This window comes from Oncorhynchus kisutch, linkage group LG9, assembly GCF_002021735.2.
Source record: "Oncorhynchus kisutch isolate 150728-3 linkage group LG9, Okis_V2, whole genome shotgun sequence".
Lineage (NCBI taxonomy): Eukaryota > Metazoa > Chordata > Actinopteri > Salmoniformes > Salmonidae > Oncorhynchus > Oncorhynchus kisutch.
In genome coordinates, this window is record NC_034182.2 from 23,894,324 (window position 1) to 23,910,666 (window position 16,343).

At 42.2% G+C, this 16,343-nt stretch overlaps 1 protein-coding gene across 2 annotated transcripts in view; it reads left to right on the plus strand.

Moving 5' to 3' along the window:
* The first annotated feature begins 2,574 nt into the window (after nt 1–2,574).
* LOC109896935 (ras and Rab interactor 2) overlaps nt 2,575–16,343 on the plus strand; it is a 46,425-nt gene continuing 32,656 nt past the window's right edge. For both annotated transcript variants that reach the window (XM_020491395.2, XM_020491396.2), the window contains exon 1: nt 2,575–2,818. The gene's annotated coding sequence lies outside the window, so the exon portion shown is untranslated. The remainder of the gene's footprint in view (nt 2,819–16,343) is intronic.

The following is a 16,343-nucleotide window of genomic DNA, read 5'->3' on the forward strand; positions in this document are numbered from 1 at the left end:
ACTTCTACCCCAGCGTTCAGACTGAATAACATCACTTTCCTTTTATTTCATACTTCACACTGTGTGTGAGTGAGTGCAACGTGTGTGTGCTCGGGGCTCTCTCTGTCAGCTCCAGCTGACTAATTAATAACCGGCTAGATGGGTTTGGTTTCCCAGCCGCTGTCTGTGTGTGTGTGTTTGTGTGTGCGTGCCAAGCACTAAATAGTGCACTACTTTTGACCGGTGGCCATTTGAGACACAGCAGGGTCTGGTTCTGTCCTGTCATGGCACCTACCCAGGGAAAGTTTACTGTTGGACACATAACATTGTTATTAACATCTGGGTCTGACTGGAGGTTACTTGGTGGATGAAGAAAAACTTTGATTGTTCTCAAATAAAAAGAGACTGTGTACAACGACATATACTTTTGTTCCATTCAAATGTCATATCTTATCCATATGCTGTTACATTTGCCCATGGCATCCTAATTGGCTAAGAAAAACATATTCAATACTAATAACTAACTTACAGGTAAAGGTCAGAAATCATTAGGCTGTTGAATGTACATACAGTTGTCGGAAGTTTACATACACCTTAGCCAAATACATTTAAACTCAGTTTTTCACAATTCCTGACATTTAATCCGAGTAAAAAATCTGTGTCTTAGGTCAGTTAGGATGACCATTTTATTTTAAGAATGTGAAATGTCAGAATAATAGTAGAGAGAATGATTTATTCCAGTTTTTATTTATTTCATCACATTCCCAATTGGTCAGATGTTTACACTCAACAAATGTTCTATAGGATTGAGGTCAGGGCTTTGTAATGGTCACTCCAATACCTTGACTTTGTTGTCCTTAAGCCATTTTGACCCAACTTTGGAAGTATGCTTGGGGTCATTGTCCATTTGGAAGATCCATTTGTGACCAAGCTTTAACTTCTTGACTGATGTCTTGAGATGTTGCTTCAATATATCCACATCATTTTCCTCCCTCATGATACCATCTATTTTGTGAAGTGCACCAGTCCCTCCTGCACCAAAGCACCCCCACAACATGATGCCGCCACCCCCGTGCTTCACTGTTGGGATGGTGTTCTTTGGCTTGCAAGCCTCCCCCTTTTTCCTCCAAACATAATGATGGTCATTATGGCCAAACAGTTCTATTTTTGTTTCATCAGACCAGAGGACATTTCTCCAAAAAGTACGATCTTTGTCCCCATGTGCAGTTGCAAACCGTAGTCTGGCTTTTTTATGGCAGTTTTGGAGCAGTGGCTTCTTCCTTGCTGAGCGGCCTTTCAAGTTATGTCGATTTAGGACTCATTTTACTGTGGATATAGATACTTTTGTACCTGTGTCCTCCAGCATCTTCACAAGGTCTTTTGCTGTTGTTCTGGGATTGATTTGCACTTCTTGAACCAAAGTACGTTCATCTCTAGGAGACAGAACGCGTCTCCTTCCTGAGCGGTATGACGGCTGCATGGTCCCATGGTGTTTATACTTGTGTACTTTTGTTTGTACAGATGAACATGGTACCTTCAGGTGCTTGGAAATTGCTCCCAAGGATGAACCAGACTTGTGGAGGTCTACCATTTTTTTCTGAGGTCTTGGCTGATTTCTTTTGATTTTCCCATGATGTCAAGCAAAGAGGCACTGAGTTTGAAGGTAGGCCTTGAAATACATCCACAGGTACCCCTCCAATTTACTCAAATTATGTCAATTAGCCTATCAGAAGCTTCTAAAGCCATAATTTTCTGGAATTTTCCAAGCTGTTTAAAGGCACAGTCAACTTAGTGTATGTAAACGTCTGACCCACTGGAATTGTGATACAGTGAATTATAAGTGAAATAATCTGTCTGTAAACAATTGTTGGAAGAATTACTTGTGTCATGCACAAAGTAGATTTCCTAACCGACTTGCCAAAACGAGACATTTGTGGAGTGGTTGAAAAACTAGTTTTAATGACTACAACATAAGTGTATGTAAACTTCCGACTTCAACTGTATACTTTATATATTCTAGCCATAACAATAACATTTATAGCATACGTACCATAAATGTGGTATATTGCGACCTCCAGCGGATGAATGAGGGATTACAAGGTGTAATCTACCCATTACGCACCTATCTATGTCTCCAAAATCTCAATGTGCGCCGCGCTGCGCTCGACTAGTGCTGCATCCCTTCTTAGGACACGACTTTTCCCAATCCCCTGCAGTACTATGCATAATCAACTTCAGATGTGTGTACACATTTTTAAAGACATATATGTGTCCATAAATGAAAACTAACGCATGCATTATTCCAATTTGGATGTCCACCCATCCTTATGTTACCTCACCTCTCCGAATTAACAACTAGACAACAACTACATATATTTAAAATTAGTAGAGGAAGATACTAATCATCTTTATCTTTATTGAAGTCATCATTATACAAATTGGATGCAAAAGCCGACCACCTACATTTAAAAGGAGTGCAGGCACATTCTCTAGGTATAGGACACAAAAGACTTGACTGATATTTTACTAGAGTTCTATAGAATGTGAACGAGGAGGGGGGAGAGAGAGTGGTTTGAGCGGACCTTTGGGGAAACAGTCCGTCCGTGGGGGGATTGGAACACAATCATTACAGAACTCATCACGCTATGATACAACGGCGCATTCCCGAAAAGACCATTCACAGCATGGCACTCACTGTAAGAGAGACTTTCGCCAAAGGGCAAATGTTGCGGTTACCTGTATCCCCAAATCCCATGGATTTTTAACTGAACAAGAAAAAACACCCAACGAACATCAAGTTAAGCATCTTAAGAAGAATATAAAAAATAGGATAGCAGAGGTAAGTAGTTAAATGTAAGTATGTGGGGGCACCTTTGAACTGCTCTTTCGAAATCACCTGAAGAGCGAGCGGAGTGCCATTTATGCCTGTTTATTGTCAGACCTATCGTTACGAAAGAGAAGTTACGGGGAATTGGTAATTACTCGAACTTACTCAGTCGGAACTGCCACGCGCATCATCATGGGGGTGTAATTATATTGTTCATTATTTTTCTTCCTCGCTCTCAAGAACCGTTCCTTCCCCAATCTTCATGCCCGGAAACTTAAAGTCGCGTTGGCGGTAATTGTTTTGGTGTAAACAACGTTTCCGGACACTAGGCTACCTCTCGGCTATTTTCTGTCATTTATGCACACTTTGTGTCTAACTTTATCTATTCCAGGCCACTATAATCATCTATGAGTCATGTACAATAATTGTTGGTTGTTTTTTGCTATTATTGTTGTCACATTACGAAAATAGCTGTCTTATGGCACACACAGGTATGGAGCTTCAGACCTGTATCCTTGTCTATTTGATAATAAACTATATATACAAAAGTATGTGGACACCCCTTCAAATGAGTGGATTTGGCTATTTCAGCCACACCGTTGCTGACAGGTATATAAAATCGAGCACATAGCCATGCAATCTCCATAGACAAACATTGTCAGTAGAATGGCCTTACTGAAGAGCTCAGTGACTTTCAACATGTCACTGTCAAAGGATGCCACTTTTCCAACAAGTCAGTTTGTCAAATTTCTGCCCTGCTAGAGCTGCCCCGGTCAACTGTAAGTGCTGTTATTGTGAAGTGGAAATGCCTAGGAACAACAATGGCTCAGCCGCAAAGTGGTCGTCCACACAAGCTCACAGAACGGGACCGCCGAGTGCTGAAGTGCGTAGCGTGTAAAAATGGTCTGTCCTCAGTTGCAACACTCACTACTGAGTTCCAAACTGCCTCTGAAAGCAATGTTAGCACAATAACTGTTGGTTGGGAGCTTCATGAAACGGGTTTCCATGGTTGAGCAGCTGCTCACAAGCCTAAGATCACCATGCGGAGTGGTGTAAAGCTCACCACCATTGGACTCTGGAGCAGTGGAAACTCGTTATCTGGAGTGATGAATCATGCTTCACCATCTGGTAGTCTGACGGACAAATCTGTGTTTCCCTGATGCCAGGAAAACGCTACCTGCCCGAATGCATAGCGCCAACAAGTTTTGGTGGTGGAGGAATAATGGTCTGGGGCTGTTTTTCATGGTTTTAGGCTCCTTAGTTCCAGTGAAGGGAAATCTTAACGCTACAGCTTACAATGACATTCTAGATGATTCTGTTCTCCCAACTTTGTGGCAACAGTTTGGGGAAGGCCCTTTCCTGTTTCAGCATGACAACACCCCCGTGCACAAAGCAAGGTCCATACAGAAATGGTTTGTCGAGATCGATGTGGAAGAACTTGACAGGTCTGCACAGAGCCCTGACCTCAACCCCTTCGAACACCTTTGGGATGAATTGGAATGCCGACTGCTAGGCCTAACTGCCCCAACATCCATGTCCAAACTCACTAATGGTCGTGGCTTGATGGAAGCAAGTCCCCGCAGACATGTTCCAACATCTAGTGGAAAGCCTCCCCAGAAGAGTGGAGGCTGTTATAGCAGCAAAGGGGAAACCAACTCCATATTAATGCCCATGTTTTTGGAATGAGATGTTTGACGAGCAGGTGTCCACATACTTTTGGTAATGTAGTGTGCATGTAGAAGTATAAGGAAATGGCCAAATTTAAGCAATCTGGGGGGGGGGGGGGGGGGGGGGATTTGAGACAAAATATAAAAAGGATCGTATTATTGAACAGACTTTCCAAACGTGGGTCCTCTGCTTACCTCATGTCAAAATAAGTCCCCCACGAGTTATTCCTTTTTTTCTTGTCCACATATGGTGCACGTGCAGGACTTTTATTGTGACACGAGTTAAACCTAGAGGAAATCACCGACCTTGAAATGGAATTGTATTTAACCTCTGGCTTCCTGTGGACTGATTTTGTGCAACCCAATACAATTGAAATTAACATTAGTATATGTCATTTTTATTTTTTATTTTACCTTTATTTAACTAGGCAAGTCAGTTAAGAACAAACTCATATTTTCAATGACGGCCTAGGAACAGTGGGTTAACTGCCTGTTCAGGGGCAGAACGACAGATTTGTACCTTGTCAGCTCGGGGGTTTGAACTTGCAACCTTCCGGCTACTAGTCCAACGCTCCAACCACTAGGCTACACCTGCGTTGCTAAAAAAATTGCTAGGGAATAGCGTGCCCATCCCAAATGCCTCTACTTTTGACCAGGATCTATAGGGCTGGTGCTATATAGGAGCCATTCCATTCAGACTGGCTATTGTCTCTGTTCACCGGGTACCTCAGATTGTGATTTCACACGATTGGATTGTTATATAAGTTTAGCAGAGTGCCATCCTCCTCTCATCCATCCTGCCTGTCTGCGTAGGAGGGCCTCTACTGTTCCACCTCTCCTTTCTATCGTTGCTGTAAAAATCCATGTACATTTGATGTGCTTGAAAAGGTTTTACTCTGCTCTGCATCATGGTGTGAAACATCACTCTGACCAAAAAAAAAGTCATTTTGAAATCAAGTTAATACACTATAATTGATCGATATTGAGCATCTGTCACAACGTATTTTTGTCATATGGAGAATGAATGTGCTGGTTTATGTTAATATATGGAGAGGCATGTCAACCCCTTGAGTCCCTGTGTATGTGTGTACTGGGGGAGGATGGGGCTTCATCCCAGCCTGTTTTGAGGGGGTGGAGTGTGAGTGTGATAGCAGTGTGAAAAGGCATAATGCTGATCTCTCTCTCTCTCTGTCTCACACACACACACACACACTAATGTGCAGTCTGCTGTTCTACAAGTGGTGCCTCCATGAACACTCTAGTGTACTGTACTCTGCTGTACTCTGACTAACACACAGTATGGCAACCCCACAGTCACCTACTGATGACATCATCATAGCCATGGCTGATGTCACACCTACCACTGTAGTTGGCGAGCCAATGACTGACTCTTTTTTTTTAAGTCCCAGTGCAGGTTTTCCACATTATGAGGTTAAAATAATATTGTGAAAATGATGATAATTCCCTTTTAGTGTAAGAGCTGTTTGAAAATATCACCTGAAATGTCTGCCTGTTTTGGTGGGGTGGAGTTTTGGCCTGCCTTGTGACATCACCAGTCAGTAAAGTAGTTAGTAGACCAATAAGGAAGGGAGTTCTAAAACGCTCTGCTAATAACAGCTAGTTTTCAGTTTTCCCCTCCCCACTCAGACCACTCCCAGACAGTCATAGCAAAATTCTTGAAATGTCTCTGCTGAGAAGCTATTTTTGTTTCTTTTTATTAACCATTTTAATTGGAAACAATCCCAGTAAGGTACTTAATTGTGTCCCAGAAATGAGTTGATCTTGAGCTAAAAACGGCTACATTGGACCTTTTTTAACCTTTCTTTAACCAAGAAGTCCCATTATCAAGGGAGACCAGGCCAAGAAGTGCAGCTCAATAAAAAAACACAGATCATTCAACAGGGTGAATGAAGGAGGTTACAAAATGTTCATACATTCTCACTTTCTAGTGCTTTTCCTATCTCTATTCCTCTGTACATTTATTTTCCAAAAAATCATTACTATTTCTGCGAGGACTGAAACTTTCCTAATATGTCCTGAAAAGCCATTTTGAAAAATTATTTGTTTCAGATAAATATAATATTCACTCTCACTCCACATCAAGTCAAAATCATGTAACATTTTTTTTTTTATTGTTCCAAGTGCTTTAGAGCCCATCCCTGTCCATCCAGTATTATTAATTGACTAAGTCATAAGATAGAGGTCTGAACATCCTTTAACTGTGAGTTTGGAGATATTTCCACCCATCACTCAGTGACACATCACTTTATCTCAAGAGGTCTGTTGGCTATTTTCTCCCTCTCTTAACACAAGCGTCAGCCAGGCAGCCTGGTCCGTTCTGAGCGCTAAGTAAGAGGGGGAGGGGGGTTTGTAATGACTGCATATGGGGCTGTCGTCACTGATCCAGGACCCGTTTATAACTACAAGTGCCTCAGCCCTGTCCTTAGCCCTTGGATGGAGAAAAAGCTAACCTGATCATGGATTAGTGCACAGGGAAAATGTATCGTCTACACACCATAATCTGTTATGAGCTTCTCTTGATCAAAAACATTGACACATCTACTCACTCAATTACTATCACTCGCTCGCTCACTCGTTCACTCAAACACAGATAATGATAATAGATGTTAGCCAGCTATCAATGAAGATTTAAAACTGTTGATCTGATGAGATAAGCTGAGATGGAGTTGGGTACTTATCATCACAATGCCTGGTTGGTCTGAATCACTGTCCTAGCCGTTGGCCATTTCAGGTCTAAAATTATGAATATTCACAGTTATGCTAGCAGGTCTTCTCTCCTTGCTACTTCTCCCACAGCCTAAGGGATGGTCTGACTCACTCTGCTACTGCTGCCTGCCTCCATATCGCTCTCTCTCTCTAAATTACAGAAAAGTCCATGTTAGAAGAAATGGCAAACAAGACAAATAAATTAAATGATCTTCGTAGAGGTATTGCACATGAGCACCCCCCCCCCCCCCTCTCTCCCCCCTATCTCGCTCTCTCTTTCTTTCTCGCCTGTCACTCTTCCCTTAAACTCCCCAACAACAGCTCTATATTTCAGGCACTCAAAACAGACACCTGTCTAACAGACCCCTTTTCCCCCCTATTCTCCTCACATACACACACAGCGGACTCACACATATGGCTTTGACTTAATTGGCTAGAAAGTGATGACATCCAATGACACCCGATCTAAAGATGGGCAATTCCACGGTAACGGAATTGCGCTGAGACTCAGATTTGTCACTTTAAATGTATGCCAAACAAAGAACATTTGACAAAAACACATTTACTAGAAGAATGTTTGTAAAATTTCCCTCTGCTTTTTGAGTCCACCTTTTTGAGTCCACCTTTTCCAACTATCTGCTCCGAATGAAGATTCAACAATGTCTGCAGATAGGATGATATGACGTGACACCTTGACTTGAGCATGGAGCCTTTTGTTATTGAACGACAGTAAGTGAAGGGGATTTACATCCAGTCATGGAATTGCGGTAACAGAATTTCATCATGGGTCACTGATCTGTACTACACAGAAACACATATTTATGGATATGAATGTTATTCTCTTCTGTATCCTAAATATGTACACAAAAGTATAAATATGCAATATCCTCCTTTGCATATTTGAGTATTATTCTACACACAGGCTATTATTTTAATTAGCTTTGCCCCCAAACAAGACCAAATTTGGTTGGTCCAAAACTGAACCAATCATAGATGTCTATGTTTCACAAGTTTGGACAAAGTACAGCTCAGTAGAGTACAGCACAGAACAGTAGAGTTCAGTAAAGTACAGTAGAGCAGAGTACAGTACATTAGTGTCCTCAACTCTAGTGTTCTCAACTGTGTACTGAACTCTACTGTACAGAACTATACTCTACTTTTCTTTCCTGTACTGAACTGTGCTGTACTGAACTATACTCTGCTTTTCTTAACAGTGCTGTACTGTACTGTGCTGTCCAAATTTGTAAAGCCATCTGTAGTTTGTGACTACAATGATTTTCCATTGTAGCCCATTCGATTGCAAAAATGTGTTTGATTTTTTAACATTTTAATCACTTAATAATTCATAAACAGAATTGATATCAGTAAAAACAGTAACTAATTGATAGGTCTAGGGGGGGGGAGTGGTTGAAAAATGTATATGCCTCAATTTCTCAAATATAGACTCTTGCTTTCATTTGAGTCCCAATTTGATATGCTCTTATAAACCACATTGGTGCATTTACATGAAAATGACCAGATATCATGTAGTATGTCCCTATTCTGACGAGCAGTTTCACTTTGCCCTCTCCGTAGTCAACGGATGACTTCGCCATTATCATCCCCCAGACATTAGAAAGCCTGCATTGTTATTCAGAACGTATTCTCAGTCATCATAAATTAACAGTATTCCAGAATCTACTGTTTACACTCCAAATGTCAGAGTTCCAGAATAATAAAACAAGGTACTTCTACCAGGTGCTTTCCACTCTATTCCAATACACTGTAAATAATACTCAAGTGTCTCCCTCATCTTCTCCCTAACTGCCAACCGTATTCTCCATGCCTGACATTCACTGCCAGGTTTTCTTATTCTCTCTCTTTCTTCCCTTCCTCTTCTCAGCCCCCTCATTTCCTTTCTTCTCTCTCTCTCCTCCTTCGCTGTCACTGCTGCTCACTTTCTCACTGTGGTGCCATAGACAGACATGTGTCTCTTCTCGGTCTCTCCCGGTCTCCTTTTCACTCTATGCTCCACTTCTTACATTCCCTTGCTTCCCTGGGGGTCTCCCCTACCAGGCCTGCCGTGCTTTCATCCACGCGCTCTCTTTTCCTCCTCCCTCTTCAGACTCTGTCCCCCTCGCCTCTTCTCCCTCATTAGCAAGCTAGATCTCTGCATATGGTACCAAACTGCTCTACAACATCAACCTGTCGACCTCTGTTGAAGAGTGGAAACCACTTTAAGTAGATGATATGCTTGTCATTGTTCTCTGTCAATCACATTTTCATATAGACCAGTTGGCTACCCCCTCCGAAAATCTAAAATGTAATATGGATGCCAATGTTTTGTTCTGGCTTTGTGCACACACATTTGCTCTACTTCCCGTCTGGGGCAGCATGGTGCCCATATTGCAAGGCTGATTTGATACACACACAGGTGTGAAACACAGACTGGTGTGCGCGAGAGTGAGAACACGACATGCAATCAATGTTTGGTTTTGATTTGGAGAGGGGGGTGTATCATGTAAAAACTGGATTTAATCGCATAGTCTTGTGACGGTGAGGCGTTCGTGCGCTTTTGAGTAAATTGTGTCATACAAACTTTTTTTAACTGTTATTAAACATTCCTAGTCTGGTTTTAAATATGCCTAAAAGTGCAACATGTTCCCAGTACTGTTTGTGCTTTTGCCTACTCCATTGTCATTGTTTTTTCATTAACATTCCATTAGGAGTTGAAAGCAGAAATAGACTGGCACCCAGGCTGAACAAGTGCCCAATTAGCTGTGTAATTAGAGGGAAATACTTTTTCTTCAGTTTATGCATTTATTTTCGACTGTCTACTTTGTGTTTGTCATGTGACTGATGCTCCACTCTTGCACGTCCTCGTTCTACTATGAGGAGCGTCCGCTAACATGTGCGTTTATATCCGCGGTTGCTACCCTTTTTCCCGCAGGTTTGATCATTTTGGTTATGTGCACCCCTGTTTGTTGAGGCAATGGTTTTGCCCACAGAATCTCAATGTATTTCTACCTGGTTTTGCCGCTGTTCTGTAAACTCTGAAAAGGATTTTGTTTTAATTGTAGCCTAGCCACTCCTGTTTATTTGACCTTTTCTGCCTAAAGGATTATTTATCCTAACCACTGCTACCATCACAACCATTAGTTTGTGAATGAAACCACAGTTTTTGCACTGTCATTATTCTTTCCCTTCCTGCCTGGACTCATTCTTTAAATTTTATTTTTATTTAACTAAGCAAGTCAGTTAAAGAACACATTCTTATTTACACTCACGGCCTGCCCCGGCCAAACCCTAAGCCAGACGACGCTGGGCCAATTGTGCGCTGCCCTATGGGACTCCCAATCCCTGCCGGTGTTGTAATACAGCCTGGAATCGAACAAGGGCCTGTAGTGACGCCTCTAGCACTGATATGCAGTGCCTTAGACCGCTGCGCTAGTTTTCATTATAAAATGCTAGCGGCCATGACTGAAGCCAGGCAAACAAGAGTTGTCATAGGGGTGTGGTTTTATGTTGATGTGTCATTCAATCACAAATAAGTGTTTTGAAGTTGAGGACTTCTCCCCTCCTGACTGACTCACCCATCTTAACATGGTCAGCTAATTCAGTTCTATGTGTAGGCTAAAGCGTGCGTTGACCATGTGTTTAACCAAGATGACAGCATCTTGCTAGCATAGCTTGGTGATAGCTGTTTTGTGTCGTTGTTGTTGTTTTTTTAGCTTGGTGATAGGATTGCCCGCTGCAGCTATCACCAAGCTAAAAAAAAACAACAACCAGATAGGATTGCCCGCTGCAGCTATCTGGTTGTTATTTTTTTCTGTCATCCGCCTTTAGATTTCCAGAAAATTGAACAACTAAGGAATACTTTTTTTCCTCAAACCCCGGCCTGGTCTGTTTCGCAAGCTTCCCTGGAAGTATGGGTTTAGGAACCCCTGGTTTCATCACGCCATGTAAATACATATTACCGTAGAAATTATACAAACTACTGAGTGTTGAATGCCCATGGTCTTCAATCAGCTCAAATGTCCAACAGCATAATATTCTATAATGTCGTGAATTTTTTAATTTTTAATTTGTTTTGTATTCTATCAGAAGAAATACATACTTGACTTTCAGAAAAACATATTGGTCAAGCTCAGGCACTTAAATCCTAATAAATATAGGCAGGTTGTTCACACATGGACCATGGGTGAAAGTGTGTTAACAATGCATGTATATATCTAGAGTTAGATTTTCTAAGACATCAAATGTCCCTTACTTTATTCCGTTAATTTATTTTCTTCAAATAATTATAAATCACTGATTATTGAGCGAAACATGTTATTTTCAGAACCTGGGCTTGCTTCATGTGCATCACATTTTTTTGTAACAGAATTCGGTCAATATTTTTGCATATGTAGTTGACCCCTTCTATCTCTACAAATTACCACAAAGATATGCATAACATTTGATGGTATTGTTCAATTATGATTTTAAATTACTGACCTAACAGGGTGGAATAAAGCATAACAGGGTGGACAGCCACCCAGCCATTTTATGAACTTTGAAATCTGTGAAATGGTTAAAAAAAAAAAAACATTACATTTATAATTAGAACCACTTTCTATTTATTTAATTTCAGGAAATGTTTTGTCTTTTTAAAAACATTGTCAACCTAAGTTTGTAAAACAACATAAAAACAGATGATTAAAACACGTGTATTAGAACAGCATAGCTAGATGTAAAACAATTGGAATCTTTTTGAAAATCACTGTTAGTTAAAGTTGAATGACACTACTCATTTTGCTAAAAAAATTCTAATGCCACGGTTCAAGCTGAATAAAATGGTTATTCAAAAAGTTTTCAACAGCATTTATAAAATATGTCATACATAAAAAGATACATTAACCTTTAAAAAGTTCCCCACTTCTTCCCTCTCACCTCCTTGCCACTTCACTCCCTTCTGAAACCCTTTCCACATCACCCCTCTCTTGCCTTTTCTCCACTCCACTCCATCCCCCCTCCACATACTGCAAGTCCCTTTGCTCCAGTTGTAGCTCAATTGTTTCCAAAGTAGTCCTCCAAGTACACTTTTCCATTTGTACAGACCTTTTATTAAGTGCCTGTGGCGCTGGGTTCAGGCATACTACCTGGTGGTCAGAGAACCAGCTGATGTCGTCGCGTGGGCTTGGCCAGAATATATTTTTTATTCCATTATGGTGCATGCACCTGAATGTTATCTTCCTCCACATCTGTTATGATTCCTGGGTATGGCTCATTGTCATAGCACACCACACACCACTGACAGAAATGCTGAGAGTGAATGGCCTCTGGTCGCCTTGGCAGCTTCTAGAGTTTATATTGGAGCCTCCGCAGCTTCTAGAGTTGATATTGGAGCCTCAGCAGTTTCTAGAGTTGATATTGGAGCCTCGGCAGTTTCTAGAGTTGATGTTGGAGCCTCGGAAGCTTCTAGAGTGGATATTGGAGCCTCGGCAGCTTCTAGAGTTGATATTGGAGCCTTCGGCAACTTCTAGAGTTGATATTGGAGATCGGCAGCTTCTAGAGTTTATATTGGAGCCTTCGACAGCTTCTAGAGTGGATATTGGAGCCTCAGCAGTTTCTAGAGTTGATATTGGAGCCTCAGCAGTTTCTAGAGTTGATATTGGAGCCTCGGCAGTTTCTAGAGTTGATGTTGGAGCCTCTGCAGCTTCTAGAGTGGATATTGGAGCCTCGGCAGCTTCTAGAGTTGATATTGGAGCCTTCGGCAACTTCTAGAGTTGATATTGGAGCCTTTGGCAGCTTCTAGAGTTGATATTGGAGCTTCGGCAGCTTCTAGAGTTGATATTGGAGATCGGCAGCTTCTAGAGTGGATATTGGAGCCTTCGGCAGCTTCTAGAGTGGCTATTGGAGCCTCGGCAGCTTCTAGAGTTGATATTGGAGATCGGCAGCTTCTAGAGTGGCTATTGGAGCCTCGGCAGCTTCTAGAGTGGATATTGGGGCCTCGGCAGCTTCTAGAGTGGATATTGGGGCCTCGGCAGCTTCTAGAGGTGATGTTGGGTCGTCGGCAGTTTCAAGTGTTGATATTGGAGCCTCGGCAGCTTCTAGTGTTGATATTGGAGCCTCGACAGCTTTTAGAGTGTATATTGGAGCTTCGGCAGCTTCTAGAGTGGATATTGGTGCCTCGGCAGCTTCTAGAGTGGATATTGGGGCCTCGGCAGCTTCTAGAGGGGATATTGGAGCCTCGGCAGCTTCAAGCGTTGATATTGGATCCTCTGCAGCTTCTAGTGTTGATATTGGAGCCTCGGCAGCTTCTAGAGTTGATATTGGAGCCTCGGCAGCTTCTAGAGTGAATATTGGTGCCTCTGCAGCTTCTAGAGTTGTTTATTTTAACTCAAAGCAGGGACAGGCCATGACCCCTCATCTCTTTGGCAGAGACAGGTTATGTCTCTGTACTTGATGTGACCTGGCAACACACTTATCACTTGATGCATCTTCATTGTGCCTTTCACTGCAGTTTTTGGACGATAAACACCCACGGATGTAAAGGCTTCCGTTGGTGCCGCAACCCAAAATGGCCTGAAGGTGCAAAAGAAAGAGTAGGAGATCGAGCCTTTTCCTGTGTAGATTCTTCCTTGGTTGTCAGCAAACTTTTTTTGCATTTTCTGTTTGTTTCGCGTGACCATTTGTTTCTTCTCTGTAGTCATGCGACTCACATCATCCCTTCTTGGATTCAGCACATGCGCGGTTTCTCTTCGTCCACACAAAGGTACAAAGATCTCCATCCAATCCAGCCCTCTTCTTTTAAAAACCTAGAGTAGTCTGGGCGAGCCTTTGCAGTCGGTATTGCTTCACTGTGTTCCCAATAGTTACTCTTGCAATCATCTGCCTCTCCTTTTCTTTTATGGTGTTGCAATATTTAGTTCTAATGTTTCGACCAATGATGAGTGCAACAGCATGATTATTCTAATGGTTGGATGGACAGGATGATGTCTCAGCATGGCATTCACTTTTGAGTCTTTCTGGCCTTTTCTTCTCTCCATTTTCTTTCCCTTAACACACTTCTCTCTCTCACTGACATCTGCTATCCTCATTTTCCCTGTTTCTCTGACATCTGTCTCTCTTTCTCAAAATACTTTAGTCTTTTCTCTGGGTCTGCATCACGGTGTGCTCGGTAACACCGCTGCATTTCAGGAGCCCTGAGTGATGATGCCATTCCCTAACAAATGCATGTAACCGTTTTAATATCTTATAACACACACACACACAGGAGGCTGCTAAGTGGAGGGCGGCTCACAATAATGGTTGGAATAGAGTGAATGGAATGGTATCAACCACATCGAAAACATGTTTGATGTGTTCAATACCATTCCGTTTATTCCGTTCTAGCTATTACTATGAGCCTGTCCTCCCCAATTAAGGTGCCACCAGCCGGCTGTGATAGACACATATATAGTTGCTAATTACATTACAATTTAATTATTATAATTTCATATACATTGCAATACAATGACATATATCACATTTACGTAAATGTAAGTAGTCCTATTCATTGTAATGTAATTAGAAACAAATGTATCTAAATATACATGTATTATATAAATGGTAATAAATATTGACATAAGTAATTCATTTTCTAGCTTTTCTGACTAAATGTCCACCCTGTTAGATGCATGTTCCACCCATATCCCTAATATGGAACCTAACAGGGTTCTAATTTGGAGGCTAAGTTAGCCATAGCACTGTGAGTGATCAAAATCCAGCTAGCATAATTGTTAACGCTGATAATTTTGTACTTTTCTGTCAAACATATATTTTGAAATTCTAATGTAGCCTGACAGGGCAGAAATGTAAGAGTGAGACATTGTTACGAGAATTATGTTCTCAATGTTCATAACCTAATTCAATTAAACTACTCGGTCTGCAACCCAAAATTTGTAAGATACTGGTTGAATGAAACAGACAAGGCCCAGATAAAATAGTCAAAATGTTTATTCACGAGAGCGCTGCTTCGTTGTACAAAACCATTCATTTTATACTAGCTCCTTACGCACATACTTTCACACACAAACAGAAGGTATCCTACTCACATACTGTCTCCCTACCCAACCGACATAGATTATGGAGACCGTGAGAAGCACTCCGTGTCCTCCCCCAAGATTAGGGATGCCGTGAGAAATACTCCCTGCCCTCTCCCAAATCTCTCAGTGGCCCCCAACCAAGGTCGGCACCGAATTTTGCTCAGACAGTCTGTGTTTAAGATACTACACTGCTCAAAAAAATAAAGGGAACACTTAAACAACACAATGTAACTCCAAGTCAATCACACTTCTGTGAAATCAAACTGTCCACTTAGGAAGCAACACTGATTGACAATAAATTTCACATGCTGTTGTGCAAATGGAATAGACAACAGGTGGAAATTATAGGCAATTAGCAAGACACCCCCAATAAAGGAGTGGTTCTGCAGGTGGGGACCACAGACCACTTCTCAGTTCCTATGCTTCCTGGCTGATGTTTTGGTCACTTTTGAATGCTGGCGGTGCTTTCACTCTAGTAGTAGCATGAGACGGAGTCTACAACCCACACAAGTGGCTCAGGTAGTGCAGCCCATCCAGGATGGGACATCAATGCGAGCTGTGGCTAGAAGGTTTGCTGTGTCTGTCAGCGTAGTGTCCAGAGCATGGAGGCGCTACCAGGAGACAGGCCAGTACATCAGGAGACGTGGAGGAGGCCGTAGGATGGCAACAACCCAGCAGCAGGACCGCTACCTCCGCCTTTGTGCAAGGAGGAGCAGGAAGATCACTGCCAGAGCCCTGCAAAATGACCTCCAGCAGGCCACAAATGTGCATGTGTCTGCTCAAACGGTCAGAAACAGACTCCATGAGGGTGGTATGAGGGCCTGACGTCCACAGGTGGGGGTTGTGCTTACAGCCCAACACCGTGCAGGACATTTTTAATTTGCCAGAGAACACCAAGATTGGCAAATTTGCCACTGGCGCCCTGTGCTCTTCACAGATGAAAGCAGGTTCACACTGAGCACATGTGACAGACGTGACAGTCTGGAGACGCCGTGGAGAACGTTCTGCTGCCTGCAACATCCTCCAGCATGACCGGTTTGGTGGTGGGTCAGTCATGGTGTGGGGTGGCATTTCTTTGGGGGGCCGCACAGCCCT